The following is a 7,489-nucleotide window of genomic DNA, read 5'->3' on the forward strand; positions in this document are numbered from 1 at the left end:
AGCATATGTTATGACTTTTACACCGTTTTTACAACATTTTATGAATTTTGTCGATTTTTCACTTTTTTTTCGACATGCTATAGTATGACTTTATTTTCCCCTGAAAAATTTGACCATGGCTTATTATGCCTGTTTTGGACTCACTACACTCAGACTTGGCGCAACAAGCGATACGAGCAATTTTTTATGACTGTTTAATATTTTTAAATAATTTTTCATGAATTCATTTTGACTGACTTTTTCGTGAATTTTCGACAAAGTATGACTTTTTTTTTAGAAAAAAAATCACTAAGGCTTTTTTTTCAAGATTTTCTCTTGGCATAGACACCTTTTTATTTAATAGTGGACAAAGAGGAAACATGGGAGAGAGAGCGGGATATGCCATGCAGCAAAGAACCTCCAGCCGGGATTCAAACCAGTGTCTTCTGCATATGTGTGTACATGGGCATATGGCATGCACTCTAACCACTAGACCACCTGCAAGCCATGCCTTTTCCGACTTATTTGTATTCACTACACTCAGACTTTGGTTGACACGCGATATACAAGCATATGTTATGACTTTTACACCGTTTTTACAACATTTTATGAATTTTGTCGATTTTTCACTTTTTTTTCGACATGCTGTAGTATGACTTTTTTTTTTCCCCGAAAAATTTGACCATGGCTTATTATGCCTGTTTTGGACTCACTACACTCAGACTTGGCGCGACAAGACAAGCGATACGAGCAATTTTTATGACTGTTTAATATTTTTAAATAATTTTTCATGAATTCATTTTGACTGATTTTTTCGTGAATTTTCGACAAAGTATGACTTTTTTTTTAGAAAAAAATCACTAAGGCTTTCTTTTCAAGATTTTCTCTTGGCATCGACACCTTTTTATTTAATAGTGGACAAAGAGGAAACATGGGAGAGAGAGCGGGATGTGCCATGCAGCAAAGAACCTCCAGCCGGGATTCAAACCAGTGTCTTCTGCATATGTGTGTACATGGGCATATGGCATGCACTATAACCACTAGACCACCTGCAAGCCATGCCTTTTCTGACTTATTTGTACTCACTACACTCAGACTTTGGTTGACACACGATATACAAGCATATGTTATGACTTTTACACCGTTTTTACAACATTTTATGAATTTTGTCGATTTTTCACTTTTGTATGACTTTTTTTTTCCCCGAAAAATTTGACCATGGCTTATTATGCCTGTTTTGGACTCACTACACTCAGACTTGGCGCGACAAGCGATACGACCGATTTTTATGACTGTTTAATATTTTTAAATAATTTTTCATGAATTCATTTTGACTGACTTTTTCGTGAATTTTCGACAAAGTATGACTTTTTTTTTAGAAAAAAAATGACTAAGGCTTTTTTTTTAAAGATTTTCTCTTGGCATAGACACCTTTTTATTTAGTAGTGGACAAAGAGGAAACATGGGAGAGAGAGCGGGATATGCCATGCAGCAAAGAACCTCCAGCCGGGATTCAAACCAGTGTCTTCTGCATATGTGTGTACATGGGCATATGGCATGCACTCTAACCACTAGACCACCTGCAAGCCATGCCTTTTCCGACTTATTTGTACTCACTACACTCAGACTTTGGTTGACACGCGATATACAAGCATATGTTATGACTTTTACACTGTTTTTACAACATTTTATGAATTTTGTCGATTTTTCACTTTTGTATGACTTTTTTTTCCCCCGAAAAATTTGACCATGGCTTATTATGCCTGTTTTGGACTCACTACACTCAGACTTGGCGCGACAAGCGATACGAGCGATTTTTATGACTGTTTAATATTTTAAAATTATTTTTCATTAATTCATTTTGACTGACTTTTTCGTGAATTTTCGACAAAGTATGACTTTTTTTTTAGAAAAAAAATCACTAAGGCTTTTTTTTCAAGATTTTCTCTTGGCATAGACACCTTTTTATTTAGTAGTGGACAAAGAGGAAACATGGGAGAGAGAGGGGGATATGCCATGCAGCAAAGGACCTCCAGCCGGGATTCAAACCAGTGTCTTCTGCATATGTGTGTACATGGGTATATGGCATGCACTCTAACCACTAGACCACCTGCAAGCCATGCCTTTTCCGACTTATTTGTATTCACTACACTCAGACTTTGGTTGACACGCGATATACAAGCATATGTTATGACTTTTACACCGTTTTTACAACATTTTATGAATTTTGTTGATTTTTCACTTTTTTTTCGACATGCTATAGTATGACTTTTTTTTTCCCCGAAAAATTTGACCATGGCTTATTATGCCTGTTTTGGACTCACTACACTCAGACTTGGCGCGACAAGCGATACGAGCGATTTTTATGACTGTTTAATATTTTTAAATTATTTTTCATTAATTCATTTTGACTGACTTTTTCGTGAATTTTCGACAAAGTATGACTTTTTTTTTAGAAAAAAAATCACTAAGGCTTTTTTTTAAAGATTTTCTCTTGGAATAGACACCTTTTTATTTAGTAGTGGACAAAGAGGAAACATGGGAGAGAGAGGGGGATATGCCATGCAGCAAAGGACCTCCAGCCGGGATTCAAACCAGTGTCTTCTGCATATGTGTGTACATGAGTATATGGCATGCACTCTAACCACTAGACCACCTAGTTAAAGCCATGCCTTTTCCGACTTATGTGTATTCACTACACTCAGACTTTGGTTGACACGCGATATACAAGCATATTTTATGACTTTTACACCGTTCTTACAACATTTTATGAATTTTGTCAATTTTTCACTTTTTTTTCGATATGCTATAGTATGACTTTTTTTTCCCCCGAAAAATTTGACCATGGCTTATTATGCCTGTTTTGGACTCCCTACACTCAGACTTGGCGCGCGACAAGCGATACGAGCGATTTTTATGACTGTTCAATATTTTTAAATAATTTTTCATGAATTCATTTTGACTGATTTTTCGTGAATTTTCGACAAAGTATGACTTTTTTTTTAGAAAAAAAATCACTAAGGCTTTTTTTTAAAGATTTTCTCTTGGCATAGACACCTTTTTATTTAGTAGTGGACAAAGAGGGAACATGGGAGAGAGAGGGGGACATGCCATGCAGCAAAGGACCTCCAGCCGGGATTCAAACCAGTGTCTTCTGCATATGTGTGTACATGGGCATATGGCATGCACTATAACCACTAGACCACCTGCAAGCCATGCCTTTTCCGACTTATTTGTACTCACTACACTCAGACTTTGGTTGACACGCGATATACAAGCATATGTTATGACTTTTACACCGTTTTTACAACATTTTATGAATTTTGTCGATTTTTCACTTTTGTATGACTTTTTTTTTCCCCGAAAAATTTGACCATGGCTTATTATGCCTGTTTTGGACTCACTACACTCAGACTTGGCGCGACAAGCGATACGAGCGATTTTTATGACTGTTTAATATTTTTAAATAATTTTTCATGAATTCATTTTGACTGACTTTTTCGTGAATTTTCGACAAAGTATGACTTTTTTTTTAGAAAAAAAATCACTAAGGCTTTTTTTTAAAGATTTTCTCTTGGCATAGACACCTTTTTATTTAGTAGTGGACAAAGAGGAAACATGGGAGAGAGAGGGGGACATGCCATGCAGCAAAGGACCTCCAGCCGGGATTCAAACCAGTGTCTTCTGCATATGTGTGTACATGGGCATATGGCATGCACTATAACCACTAGACCACCTGCAAGCCATGCCTTTTCCGACTTATTTGTACTCACTACACTCAGACTTTGGTTGACACGCGATATACAAGCATATGTTATGACTTTTACACCGTTTTTACAACATTTTATGAATTTTGTCGATTTTTCACTTTTGTATGACTTTTTTTTTCCCCGAAAAATTTGACCATGGCTTATTATGCCTGTTTGGACTCACTACACTCAGACTTGGCGCGACAAGCGATACGAGCGATTTTTATGACTGTTTAATATTTTTAAATAATTTTTCATGAATTAATTTTGACTGACTTTTTCGTGAATTTTCGACAAAGTATGACTTTTTTTTTAGGAAAAAAATCACTAAGGCTTTTTTTTCAAGATTTTCTCTTGGCATAGACACCTTTTTATTTAGTAGAGGACAAAGAGGAAACCTTGGGAGAGAGAGGGGGATATGCCATGCAGCAAAGGACCTCCAGCCGGGATTCAAACCAGTGTCTTCTGCATATGTGTGTACATGGGTATATGGCATGCACTCTAACCACTAGACCACCTGCAAGCCATGCCTTTTCCGACTTATTTGTATTCACTACACTCAGACTTTGGTTGACACGCGATATACAAGCATATGTTATGACTTTTACACCGTTTTTACAACATTTTATGAATTTTGTTGATTTTTCACTTTTTTTTCGACATGCTATAGTATGACTTTTTTTTTCCCCGAAAAATTTGACCATGGCTTATTATGCCTGTTTTGGACTCACTACACTCAGACTTGGCGCGACAAGCGATACGAGCGATTTTTATGACTGTTTAATATTTTTAAATTATTTTTCATTAATTCATTTTGACTGACTTTTTTGTGAATTTTCGACAAAGTATGACTTTTTTTTTAGAAAAAAAATCACTAAGGCTTTTTTTTAAAGATTTTCTCTTGGAATAGACACCTTTTTATTTAGTAGTGGACAAAGAGGAAACATGGGAGAGAGAGGGGGATATGCCATGCAGCAAAGGACCTCCAGCCGGGATTCAAACCAGTGTCTTCTGCATATGTGTGTACATGAGTATATGGCATGCACTCTAACCACTAGACCACCTAGTTAAAGCCATGCCTTTTCCGACTTATTTGTATTCACTACACTCAGACTTTGGTTGACACGCGATATACAAGCATATGTTATGACTTTTACACCGTTTTTACAACATTTTATGAATTTTGTCGATTTTTCACTTTTGTATGACTTTTTTTTTCCCCGAAAAATTTGACCATGGCTTATTATGCCTGTTTGGACTCACTACACTCAGACTTGGCGCGACAAGCGATACGAGCGATTTTTATGACTGTTTAATATTTTTAAATAATTTTTCATGAATTAATTTTGACTGACTTTTTCGTGAATTTTCGACAAAGTATGACTTTTTTTTTAGGAAAAAAATCACTAAGGCTTTTTTTTCAAGATTTTCTCTTGGCATAGACACCTTTTTATTTAGTAGAGGACAAAGAGGAAACCTTGGGAGAGAGAGGGGGATATGCCATGCAGCAAAGGACCTCCAGCCGGGATTCAAACCAGTGTCTTCTGCATATGTGTGTACATGGGTATATGGCATGCACTCTAACCACTAGACCACCTGCAAGCCATGCCTTTTCCGACTTATTTGTATTCACTACACTCAGACTTTGGTTGACACGCGATATACAAGCATATGTTATGACTTTTACACCGTTTTTACAACATTTTATGAATTTTGTTGATTTTTCACTTTTTTTTCGACATGCTATAGTATGACTTTTTTTTTCCCCGAAAAATTTGACCATGGCTTATTATGCCTGTTTTGGACTCACTACACTCAGACTTGGCGCGACAAGCGATACGAGCGATTTTTATGACTGTTTAATATTTTTAAATTATTTTTCATTAATTCATTTTGACTGACTTTTTTGTGAATTTTCGACAAAGTATGACTTTTTTTTTAGAAAAAAAATCACTAAGGCTTTTTTTTAAAGATTTTCTCTTGGAATAGACACCTTTTTATTTAGTAGTGGACAAAGAGGAAACATGGGAGAGAGAGGGGGATATGCCATGCAGCAAAGGACCTCCAGCCGGGATTCAAACCAGTGTCTTCTGCATATGTGTGTACATGAGTATATGGCATGCACTCTAACCACTAGACCACCTAGTTAAAGCCATGCCTTTTCCGACTTATTTGTATTCACTACACTCAGACTTTGGTTGACACGCGATATACAAGCATATGTTATGACTTTTACACCGTTCTTACAACATTTTATGAATTTTGTCGATTTTTCACTTTTTTTTCGACATGCTATAGTATGACTTTTTTTTCCCCCGAAAAATTTGACCATGGCTTATTATGCCTGTTTTGGACTCCCTACACTCAGACTTGGCGCGCGACAAGCGATACGAGCAATTTTTATGACTGTTTAATATTTTTAAATAATTTTTCATGAATTCATTTTGACTGACTTTTTCGTGAATTTTCGACAAAGTATGACTTTTTTTTTAGAAAAAAAATCACTAAGGCTTTCTTTTCAAGATTTTCTCTTGGCATAGACACCTTTTTATTTAATAGTGGACAAAGAGGAAACATGGGAGAGAGAGCGGGATATGCCATGCAGCAAAGAACCTCCAGCCGGGATTCAAACCAGTGTCTTCTGCATATGTGTGTACATGGGCATATGGCATGCACTCTAACCACTAGACCACCTGCAAGCCATGCCTTTTCCGACTTATTTGTATTCACTACACTCAGACTTTGTTTGACATGCGATATACAAGCATATGTTATGACTTTTACACCGTTTTTACAACATTTTATGAATTTTGTCGATTTTTCACTTTTTTTTCGACATGCTATAGTATGACTTTTTTTTCCCCCGAAAAATTTGACCATGGCTTATTATGCCTGTTTTGGACTCCCTACACTCAGACTTGGCGCGCGACAAGCGATACGAGCGATTTTTATGACTGTTTAATATTTTTAAATAATTTTTCATGAATTCATTTTGACTGACTTTTTCGTGAATTTTCGACAAAGTATGACTTTTTTTTTAGAAAAAAAATCACTAAGGCTTTTTTTTAAAGATTTTCTCTTGGCATAGACACCTTTTTATTTAGTAGTGGACAAAGAGGAAACATGGGAGAGAGAGGGGGACATGCCATGCAGCAAAGGACCTCCAGCCGGGATTCAAACCAGTGTCTTCTGCATATGTGTGTACATGGGCATATGGCATGCACTATAACCACTAGACCACCTGCAAGCCATGCCTTTTCCGACTTATTTGTACTCACTACACTCAGACTTTGGTTGACACGCGATATACAAGCATATGTTATGACTTTTACACCGTTTTTACAACATTTTATGAATTTTGTCGATTTTTCACTTTTGTATGACTTTTTTTTTCCCCGAAAAATTTGACCATGGCTTATTATGCCTGTTTTGGACTCACTACACTCAGACTTGGCACGACAAGCGATACGAGCGATTTTTATGACTGTTTAATATTTTTAAATAATTTTTCATGAATTAATTTTGACTGACTTTTTCGTGAATTTTCGACAAAGTATGACTTTTTTTTTAGGAAAAAAATCACTAAGGCTTTTTTTTCAAGATTTTCTCTTGGCATAGACACCTTTTTATTTAGTAGTGGACAAAGAGGAAACATGGGAGAGAGAGGGGGATATGCCATGCAGCAAAGGACCTCCAGCCGGGATTCAAACCAGTGTCTTCTGCATATGTGTGTACATGGGTATATGGCATGCACTCTAACC

Source organism: Eutrigla gurnardus, assembly GCF_963514095.1.
Source record: "Eutrigla gurnardus genome assembly, chromosome: 23".
NCBI lineage: Eukaryota > Metazoa > Chordata > Actinopteri > Perciformes > Triglidae > Eutrigla > Eutrigla gurnardus.